General features: G+C 41.5%; 1 long non-coding RNA gene across 1 annotated transcript in view; it reads left to right on the top strand.

Moving 5' to 3' along the window:
• Window positions 1–8,169: 8,169 nt before the first annotated feature.
• The window catches only part of LOC119256755 (uncharacterized), a 168,976-nt gene continuing 152,187 nt past the window's right edge, over window positions 8,170–24,958 (top strand). The window contains exons 1-2 of the long non-coding RNA XR_005127878.2: window positions 8,170–8,236; window positions 16,378–16,570. This is a non-coding gene — a long non-coding RNA (uncharacterized LOC119256755). The remainder of the gene's footprint in view (window positions 8,237–16,377; window positions 16,571–24,958) is intronic.

Below are 24,958 nucleotides of genomic sequence, written 5' to 3'. Positions count from 1 at the left end.
ATAGTTTTAATGGTTGAAGTCCTTGATGTTAGTGACTAAAAAATGTAAAGCAACCAAATACTTGGTTTATTTTATATGGATACCATTTGAATAAACAGGTAGGAGAAAACACATGGTCTTCTTTAGTTTATTGGAATGCTACTTAATATCCCGAATAACCACTCACTGACTCAATGATACTGGAGTGACTTGAAAGAGGTTAAGCGATTCTTTAAGTACCTATATTAATCCTAGTGGATGATTTGTGCACCAGACACAGTTAGGCTAGTACTGAAGGTTAATAGCCAACTCATTTAACCTTAACTTATTAATTCATTCAAATAATATTTATGGATCACCTCCTGTGCCAAGCATAGTACTTGGGATAAACTCTTGGCTGTGCCCTTGTTACATAACCTACTACTAAACCTAATAGTTTACTGGAATATTGGGTCTTTCTCATGGATCTGCGAGGTGTCTGCAGCTCTGCTCAGCTCTGCTGGCTAGGCTTTGTTTGGATTCAGGCATCTGTAGGATTCAGGCCTGCTATGCTTGTCTGTTATTCTAGGAACATAGCCAAAAAAACAGCAGCTACCAAGGACACATTCTTTTCATGCAGGAAAGTCTGCGTTAATAGGTGGCATGCTGTCATTTCTGCCTACATTCTATTGACCAGAACAAGTGACAGAGCCAAATTCAACATCATGGGGCAATAAAGTGTACTCTTCCCATCGGACAGGAGCAGTACATATTTGTTGAACAATTAAAAAAAAAATTGTAAAAACTGTAGCAATGAACAAAATATAAATATATACTTGCACTTGTGGTGCTTCCATTCTTATGAGATAATAATAGATAAATAATACAGTGTATTAACTTCTATTAGAAGATAATATTTTAAATAAAGCAATGTAGCACTCATTGAAAAGTTAATATTTGTACAAATACTTAAAATGATGGCCATGAGAACACCTAGAAGTAAATTACATTAGGTTGAGCCTTTATGAAAGTAAATTACATTAGGCTGAGCCTTTATGAAAGACCTAAGATGAGAATGTGTTTTGAGTGTCGGAGAAAGAAAAAGGAGCCACAAGGGGGATGAAGTGGCAGAAATAATGGGGCTTGACATTCAGAGGGACTGATTATATAGGTCCTTCAAAGCCACTATAGAGACTGGTTCTTATTTTTATTGAATTAAGAAGTCATTAGTTCTAGGGCCTCCCCGGTGGCGCAGTGGTTGAGCGCTGGGTTTCTAAGCCGCCCGCGGCCTCTGCGGCGCCGGTTCGATCCCCAGCTGCTCCCTGGCCACCAGAGGGTCCCACATGGCGCGCAAACCTTTCCTGCCGCCCGCTGCTCCCCTCAGCAGTGTACTTCGGTCCTTCTGCCTGCTCTGCTCCCCGCTCTGGCTCTGGTGAATTCTCTCATCCTCCCGCGCTTCTGATGCTTGTATAAACAAACAAAACAAAACAAAAATAAATAAATAAATAATAGATGCCTCTTTAAAAAAAAAAAATTCATTAGTTCTGGAGATACCCAATTTAGGAATTAAAAGGTATTTAAAGTCATGACATGAGAGGAAATCAACACAAAGTTTTTTATATCATGAAAATCAAGTAGATTGAGGAGTACTTTTGGGTAGCGCAATATTCAGAAAAAATTGTCATCCAGAGAACATTCCTTTGACATAGGAAGGTTTAACAACCGTTAATACAGTTAAATGGATGAGGCTTTCCAGGCTACCACTTCTAATTCAGAAAATGTCTGCCTGGAAATACTGCGATCGGGCCTCCCAGGTGGCCTAAGGATTAATTATTAATTATTTTAATTTTATAATTGCCTTATCCATTATTACTTGTTAGAATTAGGCAAATTTTACAGAACATTAAATAGTATTTGTGACCGCCCATGATTTGCTGAGTTTCAGAAAAAGATGAGATAACATGCAACATTGTCTGGTTAAGGACTGATTTGCTAAGGTTTCACCATATTGCTTAATAATATCCTATGTGTTTCCATTGCATAATCATGTCATGTAATTTTCAGGGCTAACATAATGGTAACTCAGTTTCAGTGGTAAAATTTCATAGTTTTAGAACAATAGATTAGCAAATACCCACCAAGAACCAAAAAGAAAAAAACGAGGAATTGTAATCCCCTGCCATTTTACTCAGTAATAGTGTGGTTTAACAGTCTAAACTTGAGTTATGTGATTGCCTGAAAAATATTTTCTTATACCTTCATTTTCATTTTTTTTATTGTGTGTCTAATAAGTTCAAGGTTTCGTCAGGGGCAACAAGGACATGACCGTTTCCATTCACAACGATCAGTCTATTAGTGGAGACAGGTCAGAGCATTGAAATGAGAAGGGGCTTCTATCCAAGATCTACAAAGCACTCACACAACTCAACAAAAAGAAAACAAATATTCAAATTTTTAAAAAAAATGGGCAGAAGAGCTAAATAGGCACTTCTCCAAAGAAGACATACAGATTGCCAAAAGGCACATGAAAAAATGACTCATCATCACTTTTTGCATGGAAATGCAAATCAAACCACAGTGAGATACTATCTCACACCTGTGAGAATGGCCCACATCAAAAGGACCAGAAACAACAAGTGTGGACCAGGGTGTGGAGAGAAAGGAACTCTCATACCCTGTTGGTGGGAATGGAGACTGGTCTAGTCCCTGTGGAAAACAGTATGGATGGGAATTTCTTAAAACTAACAAACCCAGGCCCCTCTGGTGGTGCAAAGGGTTAAGCACAGCACTATGAAGCTATCCTGTAGCCTCTGCAGCACGAGTTCGATCCCAGGCCAGCCAGGGAGTTACCTGCATGGGGCAGCAGACCTCTCCTGTCTTGCCCGCTGCTCCCCTCAGCACTGCATTTCAGTAGATCTGCCTGTTCTGCTCCCCACTCAGTCTCTGGCAAACCCTCTCACATACATCCCCCACGCCCCACACCTCTGGCCTATACCCTGGTTCTTGCATGCATGCGTGCATAAATCTTTTTAAAAAACCCACAAAACTAACAAACCCTAGAAATCTGACTGCAGAATGGAGGCTACCAGAAAAAAAGTGAGGGGGAGAACAATGATTTGAGTCCAGGACTGTGGGTGCTTTGAAAGTGGGTGTGGTGAGGTGACATACAGCTGAAGGGGGTGATCCTATCCCTTTAAATCCCATACAGTATTATGAACCAATGTTCCCTCAAAAAAAAAAAAAAATTAAAAAGCATTATCATGGAAATCACTATGTTTAGTAATCAGGAAGGACGAGTTTTAGAGCAGAGGATCCAATAGAAATATAAAGTTGGCACAAAAACAGTCCAACTCAATTTAAAGCCGTGTAATTTAAGCCTTTTATTAGCCACATCGAAAAAGGTAAGCACAGATGAAAATGATTTTAATGATATATTTCATTAAACCTAATATATGCAAAACATTTTTATTTCTCCATATAGCAATAAAAAAAAAGAATTTGTAAGATATTTTCTTTCTTTGTTCCCTATTAAGTCTTTGAAATCCAGTCTCTATTTTACACTTACTTGGTACTCCCTTCCAATCATTCCTCAGCTCTATAAGTCTGTCATATTAAATCTTACTGACCTGATCCTATTAGAAGAAAGATTTAATTAAAATGCTTCTTTGTGCCAGTAAAAATTCATCAACAAGTACATGTTAATCTTAATTAAAAAAAAAAAAAAGATCATTTGCTTTGATTTTGAGGCTGTTGTGGAAACCATGGCCCCAACCTTTCACCTTCCTGGTGGTTTCTTACTTTGAATGACCAATTTGCAAATGACTGGGAAACCTATGGGATTAGCTCATGTTTCTCTTGGCCTCTTGAGATTTTGCTCTTCAGATGCCCACACTGCTTGCTTGAATCCTATGCTGGCAGAGGCTGGTAAATTATTTGGATTCATGGATTCAATGGGAGGAATAGGAAAAGTGTTTGGTGCTTTTATTTCCTTTGACAAGACATTCCTCTACACATTTGTTAGGGCAAACAATCCCTAATGCTGCAGCCCCAACCACAGACATCTGACCTTTACTTAACAGAGACTCTTTATTTAAATGTAGACTCTTGGGCAGGGCCTGGGCGCCCTAGAGAGAAGCCATTCATTTTTCTTTGGGGGTAACCAAGCCTTGTACTTTTCCATCTGAGGAAGTACGTGAGGGTAGTGTGAAGCCCCAGGAAACTGTGTTCTGTAAACTGCATCCAGGGTTATTTGCTAAGTTTGTGTTGTGGTATTTTGTTTGGTTTTGTCCTCATTTAATTTTTCAAAGGCGTGTAAGACCAGCAAACTTCTCCCAGATGAAAACAAATTTTCCCCATCCAATGGACATAAAAGAATGTTCTATGTAAAGGAATTCTCTGTCCATCTCATTGCTTTCTACCTTTTCTTTCCATATTGGATCTAAGTTTGAAGTGTATGTGTGTGTTTGTACACACATTTTTAAATTTGTGAAGCCTTTAACTGCATACAATTCATTCCACGCCACCCCACCCCATCTTTCTCCTGAAAGATTGATTTTCCCCAACACTCATTTCTATAACCACTGAAACATGGTGATCTGGGATAAGCAGCCTGGGGACCTTAGTACTGGGGACTAAGTACTTAGTACTTAGACTTAGTACTTAGGAACTGACATTTTGCTCAGTTCCTGGTATGCAAGAGTCCCTGATATCCATCTTAGACCATATACCACCATGAGGCAGGATGGTCCTGGGGGGATTCCATGACTACTGACCCTTTACTCATACGTTGGTATGCAACTATACAACTCACCTCTTGATATGCAGCCAGGTCCTATCTGACCATGTATAACCGCCAATGCAAACCCACCTGGAACCTTGTAGAAACTGAAAGTGTATGTAAGACACTGATTTCCTACACACAGCGCTCAACCTTGGAATACAAATCTGCTGAGTCAGCACCAGAGCATTAAACCTGCTTTTTCTTCTTTTTTTTTTAAAGATTTATTTATTTTTATACAGGAGCTGGGGTACAGGACAAAGGCACGGGAGGGTGAGAGGATTCACCAGAGACAGAGTGGGGAACAGAACAGGCAGACTGACTGAAACACACTGCTGTGGAGAGCAGTGGGCGAGACAGGAGAGGTCTGCTGCGCCATGTGGGAATCTCCCTGGCTGGCAGGAAATCGCCATGTGGGAATCTCCCTGGCTGGCAGGAAATCGCCATGTGGGAATCTCCCTGGCTGGCAGGAAATCGAACCCATGCTGCAGAGGCTGAGGACAGCTTCACAGGGCTGCGCTCAACCTGCTGTGCCAACGGGGAGGCCCTAAACCTGCTTCTTGTTAGCCTTGGTGTCCATGTTTCCTTTGCGCCATATAACACCATTTCTTTCAGTGTTTATTTTCCCCTTCGAATTTGGTTAATGCTCATCTAGTGTGTGCTCGTTTTCTGTTGCTTTTGTGAAAAATCGCCATAAACTGACTAGTAGCCTGAAACACATTGATTATTTCACTGTTTTGGAGGCCACAAGTCCTTGGGCCTAAGCACTGGCAGGCATGTGTCCTTTTCTCTCCCCCGAGTCCTAAAGCCGCCCTGCCGTGGCCTCTTCCTCCATCTTCAGGGCCAGGCGGTAGCTTCTTTAATCTCTCTCTTTAAGCCCTCTACGTCCTTCTTCATAGCTCCATCACTAACTCCATGTTTCTCTCTTTTTTAATCCTTCCATGTAAGGAAATCACCTTTTGCCGGTTGGGTAATCTAAGACGATCTCTCCATTTTAAGACCCACAACTTAGCCACCTATGCAAACTCTCTCTTGCCATGTGATGTAACATAGTCACATGTTCTAGGGATTTTGGGGAGGAGGCATTACAACTCACACCCTCTATCTCGAGCTCCTAAATCTCCTTTGTTTTCCAGCAGCATACACAGGTACATGGCCATCATGTGTGAGAGACTCAGATATGGAGATCGCTCTCTCTCTCTCTTTTTTTTTTTTTTTTAAGATTTATTTATTTATACATACAAGAACTGGGGTATAGCCAGAGGTGCAGGGGGTGAGCAGATTCACCAGAGACAGAGTGGGGAACAGAACAGGCAGACTGACTGAAATACACTGCTGAGGGAAGCAGTGGGAAACCAGAGAGGTCTGCTGCACCATGTGGTTCATCTCCCTGGCTGGGGATTGAACTCATGCAGTGGCTGCAGATAGCTTCGTAGTGAAGAGACTTAACCCCTTGCACCACGAGAGAGGCCACTTCTCATTTGAACTCTTGCAATGGCCTGTATTCTCTGCTCCCAGCCTTCCCCTCAAACACAGTCCAATAGCATCTTCTGAACTGAAAAATACAGTTCCAACAGTTACACCTCTGAATGTCTCCCTAGCACCTGCTATCATCCGCGCTGCTTCCCATTGCACTCGAGGTCCTGCTCCTATGTCTGATTATTTCTTCAGCCCTCTGTTACTTGCTGTGGTTCACTTGCTCTCTCTTGCACTCCATGAGACTTGATAATTCTCTCCCAGTAACCCTGGCCCATGGCTCTCTCACTTCCTCCACTGCACCTGGTTGTCCTTACTGAGCTTCGTGTTTTCTAAACTGTTTCTTGCAAACATTTCTTATTTTATTTTTTGCCCCACTCACTTGAGTCCTTAACACAATGTGCACTTTCAATAATAGTCTGTTATTTTGCATTCACAAATTCATGAGCAAAAAGCTTTTAAATCCCTTTCACAATATAAAATGGGATTAATTTAAATGTTCTGGGAGATTTCATAATTCCTGAGCTCTTTAGTCTAATGCATTCTGTTTGGGGAATGTGGGAAAACTGAAGAGAAAGATTGGGTTTTATAATAAAGCAGGAAATTGTACTACCTGGAAAGTGTGTGAGCTTTTGGTGAAAGCCCAAGGTACTTTATATGCAGTGCACTTGTCCTGAATTTCTTCTGTCTGCTTGGAGTGCAGGCAGTGCTATTTTCTTTTTTACTTCTTTCTCTCTTTGAATCAATATGTTTGAAAGGGATCATCAGTCACTATTCTCATTTGACTTGGGGTGGCCTTGGGCACAGGCATCTTTTATTAAAGATCATCTCACACTCTTGTTCACCCTCCCTTTGGCCTCACCCCTGATCTAACCTGAGCGTGACCTGAACAGCTCTTATTTGCAGCTCTGCCTCCATCCCTCACACGTCTTTCCTTTTTTTAAGAATTACTTTGGCATATGAAACTCAAATTCAGCTAGTTTACATTAGAAGATCTAAAATATCCTACAAACTTTATCCAGTTACATTTTGGTAGAGAGCCTGTACAATTCCTGAAGCAATTATTTCTGATATTGAATTATTTCACATACATAAGAAAGGAACAAGAAATAGGTCAGTAGTTGAAATTCTGTAAAAGAATCTTGATGCTCTGTGTGTGTGTGTATGTGTGTGTGTACACGCGTGTGTGTACAAGCTCATGTGAGAATGTTCTGAAGAAACAGGTCTCGATGGGTGGAAGTTACAGCTCCTTTTTTAAGAATCCAGTATTTATACTTGTATCATTGAACACACTAAAATAAGATGAACCAGGTGCCAAGTTCTCTACTGCCAATGTCTACAGTGAATGTGTTCAACAGGGCAGGATGAGGGGTCCCCCAGAACCCCCAAGACTGCCTGCTTTAACTAGGTCTTGGCATCCACCACATCAAGACAAAACATATTCTAGTGTGTAAGGCCATCAATGGAAAGGAACTTTAATACAATCAGTGTGTAGTAAAGACAAGCAAAGGGAAAGAATAGTTTCCAAACCAAGGACCCAAAGTTACCCATCCCCTCCTGGGTAAATGCCCAGTCAAACAGGGTTGGCCCAAAGCAGGCCACTGAGGCCGAAAGCTTGCCACAAGTCTAAGCACCTTCTCGAGGGGACACATAGAGAAGGAGCAGAATGGGTCATACAAGTTTGTTAACCTCTCCATAGGTCTCTCACCCACCTGTTTCAAATATCTCCTTCCATGTCCCCCAAGTTCCTGGCACAAGTCCAAGACCAAAAAGCAAACATAGCTTCTTCACATGTCTCTCTGCTCCATGTGCCTCCTCCAGGCCTCCTCTGGCTCTCCATCCTGCTTCCTCCCTCTCCAGTCTCCCCCTCCAGTTTCTCCTCCTCCCTGCTCAGCTCCACCCTTCTTTGGGTGGGGCAGCAAACCTGGAACCTCCCCTTTCCTTGGGGACCAGGCTGTCACAAGTGGACAGGACGTTTGTCTTCCTGGTTACTCAGAATTCCAACCTTTCTATCCTGGCGAGTAGGTATGTACTGTTCCTGATTCCTAGCTGTCAACGTGTGGCTATTTGGCCTTGTGCCTACCCATTAGATGCTACCACTGAGGAGAAGGTACAAAGATAAAAGATTGACAAATCTGTTGAGAAGGTGGTAGTCGGAAGCTCAAAGTGTTAGTGAGTATCTGTGGGTGGGAGTTTTCAAAGCAGGGCTTTTTTTTTTTTTTTAAAGATTTATTTATATATGCAGACAAGAATTAGGGTACAGGCCAGAGGTGTCGGGGGTGAGAGCATTCACCAGCGACAGAGTGGGGAACAGACCAGGTGGATCTACTGAAATACACTGCTGAGGGGAGCAGAGGGTGAGTCAGGGGAGGTCTGCTGCTCCATGTGGGTAGCTCCCTGGCCAGGGATCGAACTCATGCTGCAGTGGCTGCGGATAGCTTCATAGGTTGCCTCGTAACCCCTTGTGCCACCAGGGAGGCCCAAAGCAGGACATTTTTAAGGGAGAATCAGCTATGTTCTCAACCACCCACCTCTCTTTGTTTCTGTCATTTTCTAAATCCAGTTCTGAGGTTTAGATTCATTGCCGGAGCAACTTGATAACTGTGTTTCAAACAGCTTCGACCTATCAGTTCACTTGAATTGGTTTGTGTTGTTGGCATCCAAGAGTGTTTACTAATCAAAGTCAGGAGCTGGCAAGAGGACACTGTGAAGAAGTGTCTTTAGTGAGTTACCCCAGAAGCAAATCTGAGGCTAGAATTTGAGGGTCAGTGGTTTATTTGGATGCTAACTTCAGGACATACTGGCTGGGAAGTGGGAAGGGGATGCCTGGAAATGGGTCTTGAAGGTTCGTAGACAGAATACAAGCCTGGAGAAGGCTGAATAGGTTCATATGGTCACGATCAAGGAAAAAACAGCACTTACCCATTGTATCTAAAACAATTGTGTGTGTGTGTGTATGCCTGTGTGTATGTCTATTTTTCCCCTAAATTTGCAAGTCTGCTTTCCTCAAAGATTGCAAATCCTTCTATGTCCAGGACACAAACACTGGAGGGTAATCTGGGTTTACTCCCCCCAAAAGGATCAGATAGACTTTTCTCAATAGACCCAGAGTGGGCCTCTTGCCACCTTGATCTGAGAAAGAGGGGTCAGTCGCCTCAGGGGGTCAATTACCATGACATAGAGAATGCAGATCGGTTTGCTGTTGGGCCCTGAAGGCTCAGGAAGCTTCTTATACTTGCCTCAGTCCTTGCCCCTCCCTAATTGAAGAAGAGATCAAAGTCCTTGGATTCTGCCCTTTTCCTAATCAATGAAGCCCAGGAGGAGATGATTTTTGGACTTCGATCTAGGAGTCTGTTACTTGAATCTTTTCTGTTTCTCTCTCTCTCTCTGCCATTTGAACAGCACATTAATTAAAGATCTTTGAGCTCACTAAGAGTCTGCTTACAGATGGCCAGACTCTTGGAACTGGCAAAATGGGTTTTCTTAACACTTTGGAGTGCTTGGTCACCCCTCATAGTTTCAGCTGGGTTCCCTGACTGGGAATGAGCCCCCAGTTTCACCCCAACTGTAACAGGGTGGTCCCCAGGAAAGGGGGAGGTTCCAGGTTCCCTGCACCACCAAAATGGAGGATGGAGCTGAGCAGGGAGAGAAGAAGCTGCAGAGGAGACTGAGGAAGGGAGAAAGCAGGATGGAGAGCAAGGTGGAGGCCTAAAGGAGGCGCATGGAGCCTCGAGACGTGAAGAAACTGCGCTTGCCTTTTGGTCGTGGACGGGGTGACACAGATGTGGGTGAGACCCGTGGGGAGGTGACAATGGCAGCTTTTATCTTAATGTTGATTTTGCTCTTTTCCTTCCGGGCTTGTCTGGTTGTTTCTGACCCTTTTCTGTGGGTCCCCACTGGAAGGTGCTTTAGACTTGTGGCAGGCTTTGGGGCCTTGCTCTAGACCAGTCCCATTTGGATGGACCTTTATCCACGAGGGGACGGGTAACTTTGGGTGCTTGATTTAGAAACTATATTCTTTGCCTTTCCTGTATTGTTTCCTAATTGTATTAAAGTTCCTTCCCATTTAAGTCTCATGTTTTATGTTGATGCGGCTGATGGCAGAGCCCATTTAGAGCAGGCAGGTTTGTGGGGTCTGGGCTGCCCCTCTCCCTGCCCTGTAACACAGCAGTATTATGAGAAGCCTGTCATTAATTCCAATTTGCAGTAATTATGCCTGAAATTAGATGTTTTATATTTCAAACTAACTATAAGAAAGTGATACTGATAAGATTTTTAATGGAAAAATTACACTTAATTGGAGAATCACTTTGACTGGTGACAACAAAGTTTTCCAAAAATTATAAGTTACAATTCTTAATTGGAGGAACATCAGATGCTCATGATGAGTGTGTACAAATAGAAGAGTGTGCAAGCAAAGGGTCTCTGTTGGAAGGAAAAGGAAATACTCCTAGAATTTAGAGATAATTGACAACTTGGAAAAATCCACCTGGCCAGTTAGCTTTCCTCATTCTGCAAACATTGAATAGCATATTTTTGTTATAAACTTACAGCCAGATTGTAAGACTAAACTCTGAAATTCCAGTGATTACTCCTGTGGGCAGGACTGCTATGATTGGCTGGGTTTCAGGTTTGCATGTCTGTACAGACAGAGAAAAGCCAAAAGGTATTAGATCAGAGCCAGTCTCCTCCAAAATCTCAGAGGGGGACTAAACTAAGGGGCCCCTGGATTCTGCAGTTGGTTTCGCCATTGAGCCTTCTTCCTTCTCCATATTCCCTGCCCTTGGAGATCTCCCTACCCCAGGAAATAGGAATCTCCTCTCTTAAAAAAACCTCAAAAAAAAAAAAGAGAAACAATTCCAAATCCAGTGGTAGTTGGGAGTAACAGTTTTTCTGGAAGACTTATTTAATTTCTTCTAAGAAATTGTAATTTTTCCTACTAAACTGTAAAAATCTATCAGTTTGATTCTGACAAATACACACACATACATATTTGTTTTCTTACTGTGAATATATCATCTGAAAACTTAAATTAACAAGTTGAAGTGTTGGGGCCCAGGGGTGCTAAGGGACCCCAAGATTCTTGACATCTATGCAGGAAGGGAGGGATTCATGTGGAAGTAAGTATAGGTGAGTGTTTTACAACCATCCCAGGCACAGGGCACAGTCACTGTGGGTTTGGGCAGATGGCTAAAGAGAGTCCTGGAGCCCTCAGTGGATTTTTCAGGATTTAATGCTCTGTCAGGGAACCAGGTGCACCAGGCAGGGAGGTTGGCTTGCTAGGAGGAAGTTGTGGGCTGGGCTGGGGGCTGGGAGGCAGGCAGGTGAATCTTTTCAATCTTTCTCTGGCCTCTCTAGCACTGTCATTCTCCAGTCCTCTCGTGGCCTTGTAACAGGGTGGTCCCCAGGAAAGGGGGAGGTTCCCTGCTCCACCCTCCCTTGTGGGGCAGGGAACCTCCCCCTTTCCTGGGGACCACCCTGTTACAATGGAACCTCCCCCTTTCCTGGGGACCACCCTGTTACAGCCTCACCTTGGAGTGGTCCTCAGAATGACCCCAAACTTTTATCCATCACCTCAAGGCACAGGTGTGAGCATTCATACTGCCCTCATATGTCCACAATCATAGGCATTCATGCACAGCACCCACACCCCTCGCCCTGGGCATCCCCTCCTAGGCACGGGAGGGTGGAAAAAGCCCTATGACTTCATTTACCCAGCAGTGAGTTAGAAATAAAGGTTTATTGTAGGTGATGTTGATGTGGTTTTTGGAATTTGGAATGTGGGGTCCTTGGGTTCAAATGGTACATGATGAAGCTAAGAGTAGAAAATTGTGAAGGAGGCATCACAAGACTAGGAGGTGGGGTAGAAATGATTACTGACATCAGCATACAAGGGGAGTGAATGCAGGCAGAGTCAAAGGTAAATCCCTCCTTGCTCATATAAATGCTTACTTAGTTTGAGGGAGCAGGAGCTCACAGATGGGATCCTGAATGGGTTTTTGACAACTTCTACTCAACAAAAGGAGCAGGAATTTACAGAATGGGATAATGAGATTTGGCTAAATTTGTTTATGAAAAGTACCTGACCCCTAACCTCCTGTTAGATAAGATAGAAATTTTACAGCTTGTGGCACCTGGTGTGAGATAGACTAATAGGGTTTGAGTCAAACTAATAAGGCTTAAGTCACTTTGTTCTGAAATGTGCTAAATTCCTGTAGTACCTCAGAATGAAGTAAAGCATGCTGCTTTTCTGGCTTTTGTTAATTCTCAGCTTATTTATACATCTGAATCTTAATTACAACACTGTGTTAGTTGGGAAAACAGAATCATCCTTTAGCTAATGGGAGGGGAATTAGAAAACATACTTGGGGTGGTAACAGCTCTTATTTATTTATTGCAACATATCAGACACAAATATACATGTAAAACTTTTTTGTTGTGATTAAAAACAAATATTTATTTGGTCTTCCTTGATTTTTCTGGAACAGGTCTCCTAAAACTCTAGTAAGGGATAAGATCTACAAAGGTGTCTTTTGTTATGTTAGGAGGTAACTTTGGGATTACACCCAAGATGGGGGCCATGGTTGACGTGAGAGCCACCCATGTGATAAGGCTTTGAAATTTCAGTATCACCCCACTCCCACAACCTGTGGGAGCAAGAGGGACTGGTGATTGAGTTCAATCACTAATGGTCAATGACATAATCAGTTATGACTGTGTAACTAGCCTCCATAAAAATCCAAAAGACCAGTTAGTAGAACTTCTGGAGGTGTTGTATTAGGACACGGGAGCTCCATGCCCTTTCTCCATACCTTGCTCTCTACCATCTAGATGCTTCTGAGTTATACCCTTTTAAAGATTTATTTTTATTTTATTTTTTAAAATTTATTTAAGCATACAAAAACTGGGTGTAAGTCAGAGGTACGGGGGGTGAGAGGATTCACCAGAGACAGAGTGGGGAACAGAACAGGCAGACTGAAATCCACTTCTAAGGGGAGCAGCAGGCATTTAGAGGAAGCAGGTTTACATGCAGAGGGCTGCTGCTGCGCTATGTGGGTCAGCTCCCTGGCTGGGGATGGAACTTGTGCTGTAGTGGCTGCTAATAGCTTCATAGAGCTGAGACTTAACCCCTTGCACTACCAGGGAGGCCCCTGAGTTATATTCTTTTAAAATAAAGTGATAATATAACAAGTAAAATGGTTCTTGTAATTCTGTGAGCCACTGTAGCAAACAAATCTAACCCAGGTAGTGGGCACCTGATTTATAGCCACTTGGTTAGAAGCACAGGCAACAATCTGGACCCTAACTGGCATCTGATTTGTGTGTATGTGTGCGTAGGGGACAGTCTTGTGGGATGAGCCCTTAGCCTGTGCACGCAGATGTTACCTCCAGGCACATAATGTCAGAATTTGAGTTGGATCGTAGGATGCCCAGCTGGTGTCCACAGAGATGCTTAGCGGGGAACACCAACCACACGACTTCACTCACACATACAGGACTTAGGTGCGAACACAAACAGAAACTGAGCTCTTTAATTTTTATTGTAAAACATTAGTGATTTCATGTGGTCTGAAATCTTTCTTAGTAACTTCATTCTGTTCCCGGCTTATCCTATTCCCAGCATAGGATCTGCTCTCAGGCCTTTAAGTAGCTTCTGAAGGTGAGTTTGCAAAAGAAAAAGCTATATGTGAATAAGCTAAATTTGAAGAGTTAGGGTATTGGGGTGAGAGGATGGCCTAAACAAACTCCACAAACACAGGTTTTATGGACCCCACCCCTACCCCAGGCCAAAGAGATCCAAGACACCAAGAACTACAAATCCCATAATGTCATCACCACCGAAGGGAGGGTTGCTGGGAACTGAGGGTGGAGTTAAGCAGCCAGACTTGCTATATAACCAGACGTGTGGGCCTTGGAGGTCCTTGTTTTTTTTTTTTGCCAGCTTTCAGTGTGCTGTTGGGCTCCCATCTTAGCGGAACTGGTAGGACACATTCACCAATTTATCTCTTTTCACCTGAGTTACTATTTTCTTAATTCCTTTTTTGTAAATAAACCCTTTATTAACCTTTCTGTGAGCCTGCAGTTGAGTCTCATTATAAGTCCCTTTAAAGCGCTCAGGTGAGGACCCATAATCAGGCCTACCGAGTTTAGATTGGGATAATCTTGTAACAGGGATACAAAGTCAATTTGCACCCCTCTGGGTTCATCTAAGATGGCCGTTAATCCATCCAGTATCTGATTGATAAGCGAAAAAGGCACATAAAAGTTTAATAGTAGCATGTAAACCTGCTTGCTTGGGGGAGACCCGGCATGAATGAACAACTGACTCACAAGGTTTTAAATGTCCTCCAAATTGCTTAGATAAGACAGAGGGGGCTGGGGGATGAGAGGGGGCACTCTTGTTCCTGCTTAAGAGATAAGGACACTAAGTCTTCCTAGGAGAGGTTATAATAGAGATGTTTACATAAAAATATCAAAAGTAACTTCTACCCATTTGTAGGGTAAGAAAAAATGTCAGGCTTTTCTGCCCTCCTGCCATCAGGATAGATGATGGATCCTGCGGTCCTGAATGCATGCCTGATGGCGGGCACCTGGAATAGGGTGTGGGCAGAGGTAGACGGGATTCACCTGGGCTAAGGCTGTGCTTTTTAAGGGCGGCGTCACAGGGACGCCAGTAGAAGCCGAAGCAGAAGCCTAAAGAGAAGCCAAGAAAGAAGCTGAGAAAGAAGCCGATGAGAGAAGCAAAGAAGCAGAAGCAGAGAATGCCAGAGAGCCCAGATAGAGTGAGGATTTGCTGGGTGCTGGGAGGACAGCCAGCCTCCCGGCCCCCCAGGACCCCTGCCTGCCATATGCCTGGTGAACCCCAATAAAAAACCTGCAAAAGCCACTGAGGACTCTGACTCCTCCTTCACCTGATCTGCTGGATCAGGAAATCTGCTCAGTGGTCAAGTCCTGCTCTTACACCATTCTTCAGGGTCCTTTGTTGAAATCTACCTCTTGCAAAAAACATTTGGGGGTGGCAGGTATTTGCTCCCTATAGAGATATGCATTAGAACAATTTCTTGATTGTAGATGTCTAAATCTCTTGAATGTTGTAGGGTAAGTGAAGATTGCTCAGCATTTTGCACCATGCACCTCTGTGGCTCTCACCTGCAGCCTTCAATGCGGGAGGCGCTTGGGAGTGTGGGCCAGGGCACACGTGCCTGATGGTGGATACCTGGAGTGTGGTGTCAGTGTGCGTGAGTGGGCGCGCCTGCAGTCTAAGCATCTAAGGGCAGTGTCACAGGCAGAGGACTGTGCAGTGAAGAAGGGCTACCAGAGGAAAGACCTCAGATTTTCAGGGGGGCCCAAATTGCTGTCTCCCTGCTGACCTTTTGCCCCTAAATCTGTGGGGATGGTGCCAAGGGCGCCTAGCTTCTCTTTCAAGCTGCCTGAACAGTGATGATCCTGCCTGGCCTGGGGTGGTTGCAGAACAAAAGTCTAATGGCCAGTGTATGTCATTTAACATTATCTTTGCTAATTTATTCAAATAATAATAATAAAACCTTAGTATCTGATTGCAAGCTCTCACTTCTGTAAGACAATGGGTTTTGTAATGGGTTTAGCACTATCACCTTGAAGGCCTCAGTTCCATCCCTGGCCAGGGAGCTGACTCACATATGTTGCAGCAGACCTCTCCTATCTCTCCTGCTGCTCCCATTACAATTTTATGCCAAAACCCATTACATTTTTATGCCCCTATAACTTAATTAAAATGCTTTCTTTCTCTACTCTGAGTTTGTATTTATACCCAATTCTAGGATTATTTTTGTTAAGGAAATAACAATGTCATATTTTATTTCTTAAAATAAATATTTCTTCAATTGCAAAAAACTTTTTCCACATATAGAAAATTTACCTGTGGTTTCTTTCTGTTAACTCAAGAGACACTTTGGCTAACCTTTTTTTATTCAAATATTAAAACTCACAAAAAGGACCAGCTTCTTTAGTCAGGAATTACAGGACTTGCCACTGTTAATATTGACATAAAAATAAATTTCAAAACTCCAATGCATTTAAATGTCCTCTTATTAGATTTAATGTAAATTTGATCAATTTAACTTTTATTCCTCTTAAGATTTTGGAATTCTATAAAAATAATTGTTTACTATCTCCATTTGTTACAGATGCATCTCCATGAAATGGGGAGGAACATTGTAGTGTCCTGAAGAAGGCACCATTTGCCCCACCTCCTTTTGCCTGCAGCTGCCTCAGGCTAAAATTCCTAGCATGCCAAAATGAAGGGGTGCAGGTTCAAAGAAGTGAAGTGGATCTATACATTGAGGTGGACTGAAGGAGAGAACTTTGAAGAAGAGAAAGGTAGGTGAGAGACAAGACAGTTCTTATATTGACTTTGTGTTAGATTACACGACACATTTTGTTTTATAAAGATTTTCTTTTTGCATAGAACTGGGATGTAGCATGGATGTGAAGGGTAGTGGTGGTGGTGAGAAGAGTCACCAGAGACAGAGTCGGGAGCAGAACAGGTGGATCTACTGAAATACACTGCTGAGGGGAGCAGCAGGGGAGACAGGAGAGGTCTGCTGCACCATGTGTGAGTCAGCTCCCTGGCCAGGGATCGAACTGAGGACTTCACAGGAATTGAACTGAGGCCTTCAAGGTGATAGCGCTAAGACTTAGCCCCTAGGCTACCAGAGAGGCCCACACAGCATATTTTGTATTTCAGGTCTCTCCTTCTATCCCAGTGTTCTGGGCCCTGCCTACCCTTTTTTGTGGTAACCCATTGAAAGGTCCCTTAGACTTAGAAAAGCTTCCAGCCCCAACCACAGAACTCAGTGGGCACTTACCCACTAGGGGGTGGGTCATTTTTAGTTTTACTGTGAAACTGTTATTTGAAATCTTTTTTCTCTCTATGCACACCAATTCTATTCACATCAGTTAAACATCTTTCACTAGCAGTTTGTTTTCTTTGCCCTTGTGCCTACAGATGGCCAAACCCTTAGAATGTATAGTGAGCATATCTTAACAGTTTAGGGCCCCTGGTTACCCTTTGCTTGCACGTTTACAAGTTGATTTTTTTCCGTCCACTTCTCTGCTATGAACTAAAGTCAGGTACTAGGCTTTATCAGAGATTAAACTGTTACAATAGAGTTTGGGCCTCCAGACTGTTTAATAGAGGTGCCTGACATCTTAAAGGTGAACTTTCTACTTAAATTAAGCAAAGGTCATCTAAAAATAATTTTGGGATTGTGTTTCTTCTAAAACTAAAATATGGTTTTGAAATTAATATAAATGAGAAACTGAAAGTCAGTTATTCTATAGTTTCCCTGTATAAATTTATTATTTTCCAGCATTATTGAAGAATAATTGACACAAAATATTGTATTTACTGAGTATGCAATGTAATGGCATGGTGAGACCCGAGCCAAAGACAATAGCATGAACAGTGCCTTATTCTTTAACTTACAGTTTAGTTTAAGGCATTATGCCACATTCCTGAGGGCCTTGGTAAAGGGTTGCTTAACACTTGAAGAAATATTTATGTTACCTGTGAGGATGCTGATAACACCAGTGCCTGAGGAACCACCTCTAACAACCTTGGGCCAATTCAAGTTGATAACACAGAAAAGAGAAGGTATTCCAGGAAGGTCATCTATAAATGCATGAATGACTGCACCTATGACAGATTGCCAGGGTCTCCATGGACCCGAGAATGAAGAGACACTCCCCATGGAGTCCTCCTGTCACACTCTCTGATTCCTCTCTCCCATACAACCTTTCTTCACTTCCCACTCAAGTTGATGGTCTCTTCAGAGTGTTAACTGCCCTTCTCCAGTGGTGGCACCATATATTAATAAAGGACTTCTTTTCACATCTCCTCACAATTATTTCCCTCAGATTTTGAGTGAGGTTGCCAAAATCAGAAATGCTTGTGAGGAGATTTGAGTACACACAAGTGTCATGTGTCCATGGGTGTGCATGGAAGTGAGTGGGGGCTGGGTGCCTTTCTGTACTGATGTAAGACAAAATCTCACACAGACAGGCACATCCCTACTCAGAGGGAAGCCTGAGGACCTACGTGTTCTCAGCGGCTTCCAGAAATTGTCAAGAAGGGTTCTGGACAATCACAGACACAAACTGAGTTTCAGGCTAGGTTTAAACAGATCTCCCATGATCAGAGGATTAAATAGAACACATGTATTATAGGGATGGGATAGATAAATGAGAAGAGACTTCTTGGAAAGAGCACAGAACTGGGAGTCAGCCTTTAGTTTGCTTTCTTCCTGGTTGAAGAGAAGTCAACATTATTTAAATTGTAAAATGAGAATAGTTTTTGGTCTAGACTAAGTCAACATAAACTTCCCCGCCCTGGGATCACAAAGATTCTTCCATGCGTTCTCCTTAACCATGCACTTTTCTCTTTCACATGTAGATGTTTATTTCATCTGAGGTTTATTTTTGGATGTTGTATGAGGATGGAACCTAAATCTATTTTCTTCTTATAACATGATTATCATTTTTAAATAATGTATCATTTACCTAATGGTTCATGATGCTACCCCACTCTATGCTTTACATTCACTATAAACTATTTGAAAACTCCTGAGATGCCATTTCTCATGATCTCATTATGGATTTATAGCTTTTCTACAAGTTCCTTAAAAAATAGTGGGAGGGGGGCCTCCCTGGTGGCACAGGGGGTTAAGATGCAACCTAAGAAGCTGTGCACAGCCACTGCAGCATGAGTTCAATCCCCAGCCAGGGAGCTACCCACATGGCATAGCAGACCTCTTCTGATTCTCCCACTGCTCCCCTCAGCAGTATATTTCACAGTCTCCCTGCTCTGCCCCCAACTCTGTCTCTGGTGAATCCTCTCACCTCCCTGCACCTCTGGCCTGTGCCCCAATTCTTGTATAAATAAATAAATAAATCTTAAAAAAAAATAGTGGGAGGGAAGTCACAAGGAATTGAAAGTATACTGCATGTGATTCATGCACTGGCTTTAAAAATTTTATAAGATAACAATACCCAAAACATTAAAATTAGATTTAAAACCACATCATCTTAATAGAAGGAACTCATGTAAGAAGATCATAGAGACATGGATTAAATCTCCATTCATTAAACATCTGTTGAGTGTCTATGACATCCCTGGCACTCAGTGAAATTCAGGGAATCTGGAAATAAATGAAGACTGAAGACTGCCATTTGTGTTTTTTACTGGTGCATTCACTTCAATCAATCAATCAATCAATTAATTAATTTTTGCATAGAAGAACAGGGGTGTAGGCCAGAAGTATAGGTGAGAGGATTCAGAGACAGAATGGGGAGCAGAATAGGTGAATTTACTGAAATTCACTGTTAAGGGGAGCAGTGGATGAGACAGGAGAAGTCTGCAGTGCCATATTCAGTGGGTTAGCTCCCTGCTGGGGGATTGTACTCAGGTTGCCACAGCAGTGATAGCACTGAAACTTAACCCCTAGGCCACCAGGGAGGCCCCTCCATTTACTTTTGTCATGATCACATATAAAACTCTGTGCTAAGCAATCACTGTCATTAGATGCTGGCTAAATATTAGAGTTTAGAGAAGTCAATAGAAATAAAATCAAATAGGGCCTCCCCGGTGGCGCAGCGGTTGAGTGCTGGGTTGCGAAGCTGCCTGTGGCCTCTGCTGCGCCGGTTCGATCCCCGGCTGCTCCCAGGCTGCTCCCCGGCTGCTCCCCGGCTGCTCCCCGGCTGCTCCCCGGCCACCGGAGGAGGGTCCCACATGGCGCGCAGACCTGTCCTGCCGCCCGCTGCTCCCCTCAGCAGTGTACTTCGGTCCTTCTGCCTGCTCTGCTCCCCGCTCTGGCTCTGGTGAATTCTCTCACCCTCCCGCGCTTCTGACTGTACCCAGTGCATGTATAAACAAAACAAACAAATAAAAAAAAAAAATAAAAACATGCCTCTATTAAAAAAAAAAAAAGAAATAAAATCAAATAATGTGAACCATAGAAGGAAGAACAGGAGCAAGATGATGTATGATTCTTCTGCATGGAAGATTAATATTAACTTGTGACACCATGCATCTTTTATGATTTGAATTTTGCCACTTAGTATATAGAGTAATCAAATCTTCATATTCTAAAAAGAAAGTTAAGACCCACACCTATAAAGTATGCTAGACCTGTTTATGAAGGAAAGGATTTATGTCTTTGTGTTAGTAATAAATCCTCAGTCAGAGGTTGATTTTGCATCCTACTTATCTTGACTATTCAGAGCAAAATTGCTCAAATTATTTATTTATTTATTTATGTGTGTGTGTGTGTGTGTGTGTGTGTGTGTGTGTGTGTGTGTGAAACTTGCGGGTGGCTGGGGAACGAACCGGCGCTGCAGAGGCTGTGGGCAGCCTCGCAGCCCAGCGCTCAAATGCTGTGCCACCAGGGGAGGCCCAAAATTGCTCAATTTTTCCGAGTGTAATTCCATAGATTAAATTGAAAGAATTCCTTGGAGCTTAGATAAATGTCACAAGATAATGCACTAAATTTGTTGACTTTAACAGGTTCTGGCTCTGATTATATGTATTTTGACTTCAGTGATTATTTCTGTATGAATAATTTACTTGTCTAGCCCTTTTCAGATTAGAAGTAAAAATTAGAAGTATAGAGTTGTGAACAGTGGCAACAAAACTAGTTATATATGACATTTTAACATTTTAGTTAAAATGAAAGTATGACAGTATGAAAGGTGACCTGGGATTCAAATTCAAAACACAATAGAGCACAACCAAGTGAAACTCTGCATTTAGCATGATGGCAAATAGACCAATGTCCCTCTTTCCTGTGGCAAAATAATGGTTCTTGAAAATGGTGATCACTGATATAGAGATAAAGCAAAATGATTTGAAACTATCTGACATTCATGAACAAAGTGAGATTTTTGAGGCTCAGAGGAAGGTGAGAGAAAGGATGGAAAGGATATAAGGATTAAAATAATTGCTTCCTTATTTAAGGGAAGATCCTTTACTTTTCACTAGTTAGATTACTAAAATCCAAAAGCAGTGCATTTAATAATGAAAGAAACAGAAAAAACAAATTAGTGGAGATAGAGTTTGAAAAAGCATTGGACATGAAAACAACTAGTTTTAGTATATTCTGTATGAAAATGAAAGTTGTCAGTATTTTTTTAATTTAAAAACTTGACTTCGCACTCATCTTTTATGACTCAAAGGACTAGATGATGAGATGATTGAAGGAGGCATTTCTTAGGATCTGCTAGGGCAAACACTGATGGGGAAGATTTAAGTCAACAGGAAGTTGCTGGATTCTTGGCATGTCTATGCTTTGGGAACTTAGTTTGAGAGACCAGTAAATAGGAAAAGGTAACCCTGTTATTTATATATTCTCAGCTTTTCAAATGAGGAACTAGAAAGCTCACCTTTGTCCTTCAATTTCAGTCTTAAGCAAAGCTAATAAACTAATGACTTTCCCTACCCTTCATTTTATATTTGTGAATCCACCAGTGTAGAAGTTTCCATTGAAATTGCTAGTTTTTTTCTTTTTTTTTCTTTTGGTTCTTTGGATATGATTTTTGGCCTTGTTTTGATGTTACTCATTTGTTTTTGGATCAACTTTTACCATGTGGCTGGGATTTTTGTGTTGCTGTAATACTAAGTTGCACCATTGCTGTTCTAAAAAGTGGAACTGAATGGAAATTAAACGTCAAAAAAACACCATGTTCGAGCAATGTTAAACATCTAACTTGAACTGAAAAGGGCTGGGTGGTGCATTTTTTTTTTTTTTTTGTATCTGATTCTTGGTGTTAGGAGCACTGAGCTAGGGTGAGGTGGGTTTTCTGCTACACCCAGAAATGAAAAATGTGAGAGAAGTCCCAACTTGATCTGGTTTTGAAATAAATATCAGCACTAACATGGAATCTTATTATGCAAATGCAACTTATTTTGATTTATAGTTAAGGTTAAAAGGACATTAAGTAACTAAATAAACTTAAAGTAACTAAATAAAACTTTTAACTTCTTAAGGGAGATATTAAGGCTCAGCAAGATATTGGATTTTCCTCTTCAAATCTTCTGTACTTAATAAGCATTTGGAATATGTCACGTGTTATCATTTTCCTTGAAAATACATAACTTTATACAGCATTCATTTAAAAAAGCAAAAAAATTACTGACATATAATTGATACTTTTCTTCAGAGAGGAAGTTTGACCCAAAAATTTGAGTATTGGCATGAAATACGTGTTAACATTCCAAAAATGGAGCTTCCCATAATATAAAAATTAGCTCCATTTTCAGCTTCCCCCCACAAAGAGAGGAAACTTGTTCATATTGCTAATACTACATAAATTTTAATTAGCACCCACTTAGTAGTAAATGGAATATATGTCAAAATAAACTTAAATTTTTATTGTAGTTTTAAACATTTTTCTCACATTAAAGCAAAGATGTGACGTTAAAATGTTAAGAGTCCTCTTACTTATCAATAGTAACAGGATTTTATTTTGGAATCCTTTGTCAAATGCCTATTAGGCAAAAGGTAGTATGGAATTAAAAAGGAAAGTTAAAACAATGCTGTGTGCTAGAAGGCCTGGAAACAAAAGGAAATTTAAAACTAATAATGTAGATCTCCTTTTTGTTGAACATACCAATAGTTAGATTGTTTTACAAAATGACATGCTTGCTAGGGAGCTTAAATTATTCAGTGGAAAAATCATTGAGTTTTGAAACCAATAAAAAATGACCTATGAAAGTAACTGAGCCAAAAAAATTTGATGTTGAAGTAATTTTCTCATGGATCCCACCCATGAAATAACTTTGTCGTGATTTTACACTGGCAAGGATTTCATCAGGATCATAATGAGGTAAGAAGTTAGATATTGCAAGCTACCCCAATCTTATTAACTAGTTTTTTTTTTTTTTTCTTTTTAAATGATCTAGTTTTGGAAAGCATTGTCATAGAACTTACAAATCCTCTTTTATATTCTTAGCAAATATTTGCATTTATAGAATTTGAATTAGGGAGAAGACTTGAAAGAGTTTGGTTTCTTTATCTGTACAAAGGACTTTTTCAGAAATAAAACGGACATGTGGTGAAAGAATTCTCAGGACTATATAATAAGCATTATATCATTTAGTTCTCACGCCTACCCAGTGAAATAGACACTCTTATCATCTGCATTTTACAGCTTCAGAAACTGAAGCTTAGAGTAGTTGAACATCTTGCCAAAGATCACACAGTTGTCGAGGGTGAAGAGAAGTGAACCAGTAATCTGTCCTTAAAATCAACCTTCTCTTTCAACCTTCTCTTCTGTGTTTACACTGCCTTCCTTTGCATGGGCTCATGGCAGCAGGAAGTAGGGTGGTTGGTGTGCTTGTGTATGGGAGGGTTGTTTGATCTCAGAACAAATCAACATAGATTGGCAAGGAGTGAGCAGAGTGTTCCTGTGGAGAATTTTGGTCATCTCCTAGCAGACAGAGTGAATTTATTCTAGATTTGGGACTAGGTGTCTGGCAGTCAAAATAACATTAAAATGGAAAGATATTGCCAGCAAGAACTGTAGTGTGAGCTTTTGGGCACACAGGGAATATGTTTCTGGAGGTAAATAGTTGTTTTTGACATTTTGAACAGGCTAAGTTTGTTAAGCCTATTAATATCCTAGTGGAGAAGTAAAATAGACAGTTGGCTACTTTAAAATGGAAATTTGTTGATAATGGTGATGTATTTACATACATAATAATAAAGACTTACCAGGGGAGAATAATATTGGCTTATAAGGGCTCCATCATCTTGAGGTTAGAAAGAGGAGAAAAGCTGTTATAGAAATGGAAAATATAAGATAACAAAATCAGTGATTACCTGCAGGGAAGTGGGGGTGGAGGGTGAGGTAAACTGGGTTAAAGGGGACAATTGTATGGTGAATCATACCATGAGGCATCAGACTTTCATTGGTGCACATATATACATAAGTTGTCTATACCTCTATGTTGATTTCTAATGATAAATACTTGAAACATACTAACATATATGTATATACATATTATATGCTCAGATTTAAAAAGAAAGTGTTCTTGAGGCTAAGAGAAGAACAAGTTTATATTATTCATATCGATGATGTGTAGGATTCCTGGACCCAGTTTCCATGTGGGTGTATAGCGGTTTCCTCACACCAACAATCAGTGATGAGAATTCAGTTCAGTTCTGTTGCTGTCTACCCATGCGTGGCATCGGATTCCACAGGTTAAGTTCTCAGTGTCACAAGACCACCCTCTACATCACGAGTCAATGGTCTGAACTCCAGACTGTTTCCTGTGCTTCCGACCAAACCTGATGCAGATTCGAGGGACCTCGTGGTACCCTCTTCAGTTCTCAAAAGCCCAGATTATTACCTGTGATTTTTATCCAACTGGCTGGCCATAGGCCAGTGGTTTCTGGGACTCCCTCCACACGCTTGGTGAATTTGCTAGAATGGCACACAGAACTCAGGAAGCCCATTTACTCACTAGATCATGCCCCCTGGAGATACCAATCACCCCAATTTCTACACCTTCACCAACCTGGAAGCTCTCCAAAGCCCCCTTCCCTTGCGGGCTAGAACTAAATGTTCTAAAAGTGGTCAGTTTTACTCCATAAAATCATATGTCCTCAAAATCTATGTGCATATATTTTTCAATATAGATTTGTTAAGATTAAAGATAATATGCTTCATTGTATTTCACAGATACATGAGACATAAATTGGAAATTAGAAA

This window comes from Talpa occidentalis, unplaced genomic scaffold, assembly GCF_014898055.3.
Source record: "Talpa occidentalis isolate TD23 unplaced genomic scaffold, MPIMG_talOcc4v2.1 talOcc4.4, whole genome shotgun sequence".
NCBI classification, from domain to species: Eukaryota; Metazoa; Chordata; class Mammalia; order Eulipotyphla; family Talpidae; genus Talpa; species Talpa occidentalis.
The sequence above is the reverse complement of the archived record's forward strand: the minus strand, read 5'-3'. Positions and strand labels throughout refer to the sequence as shown.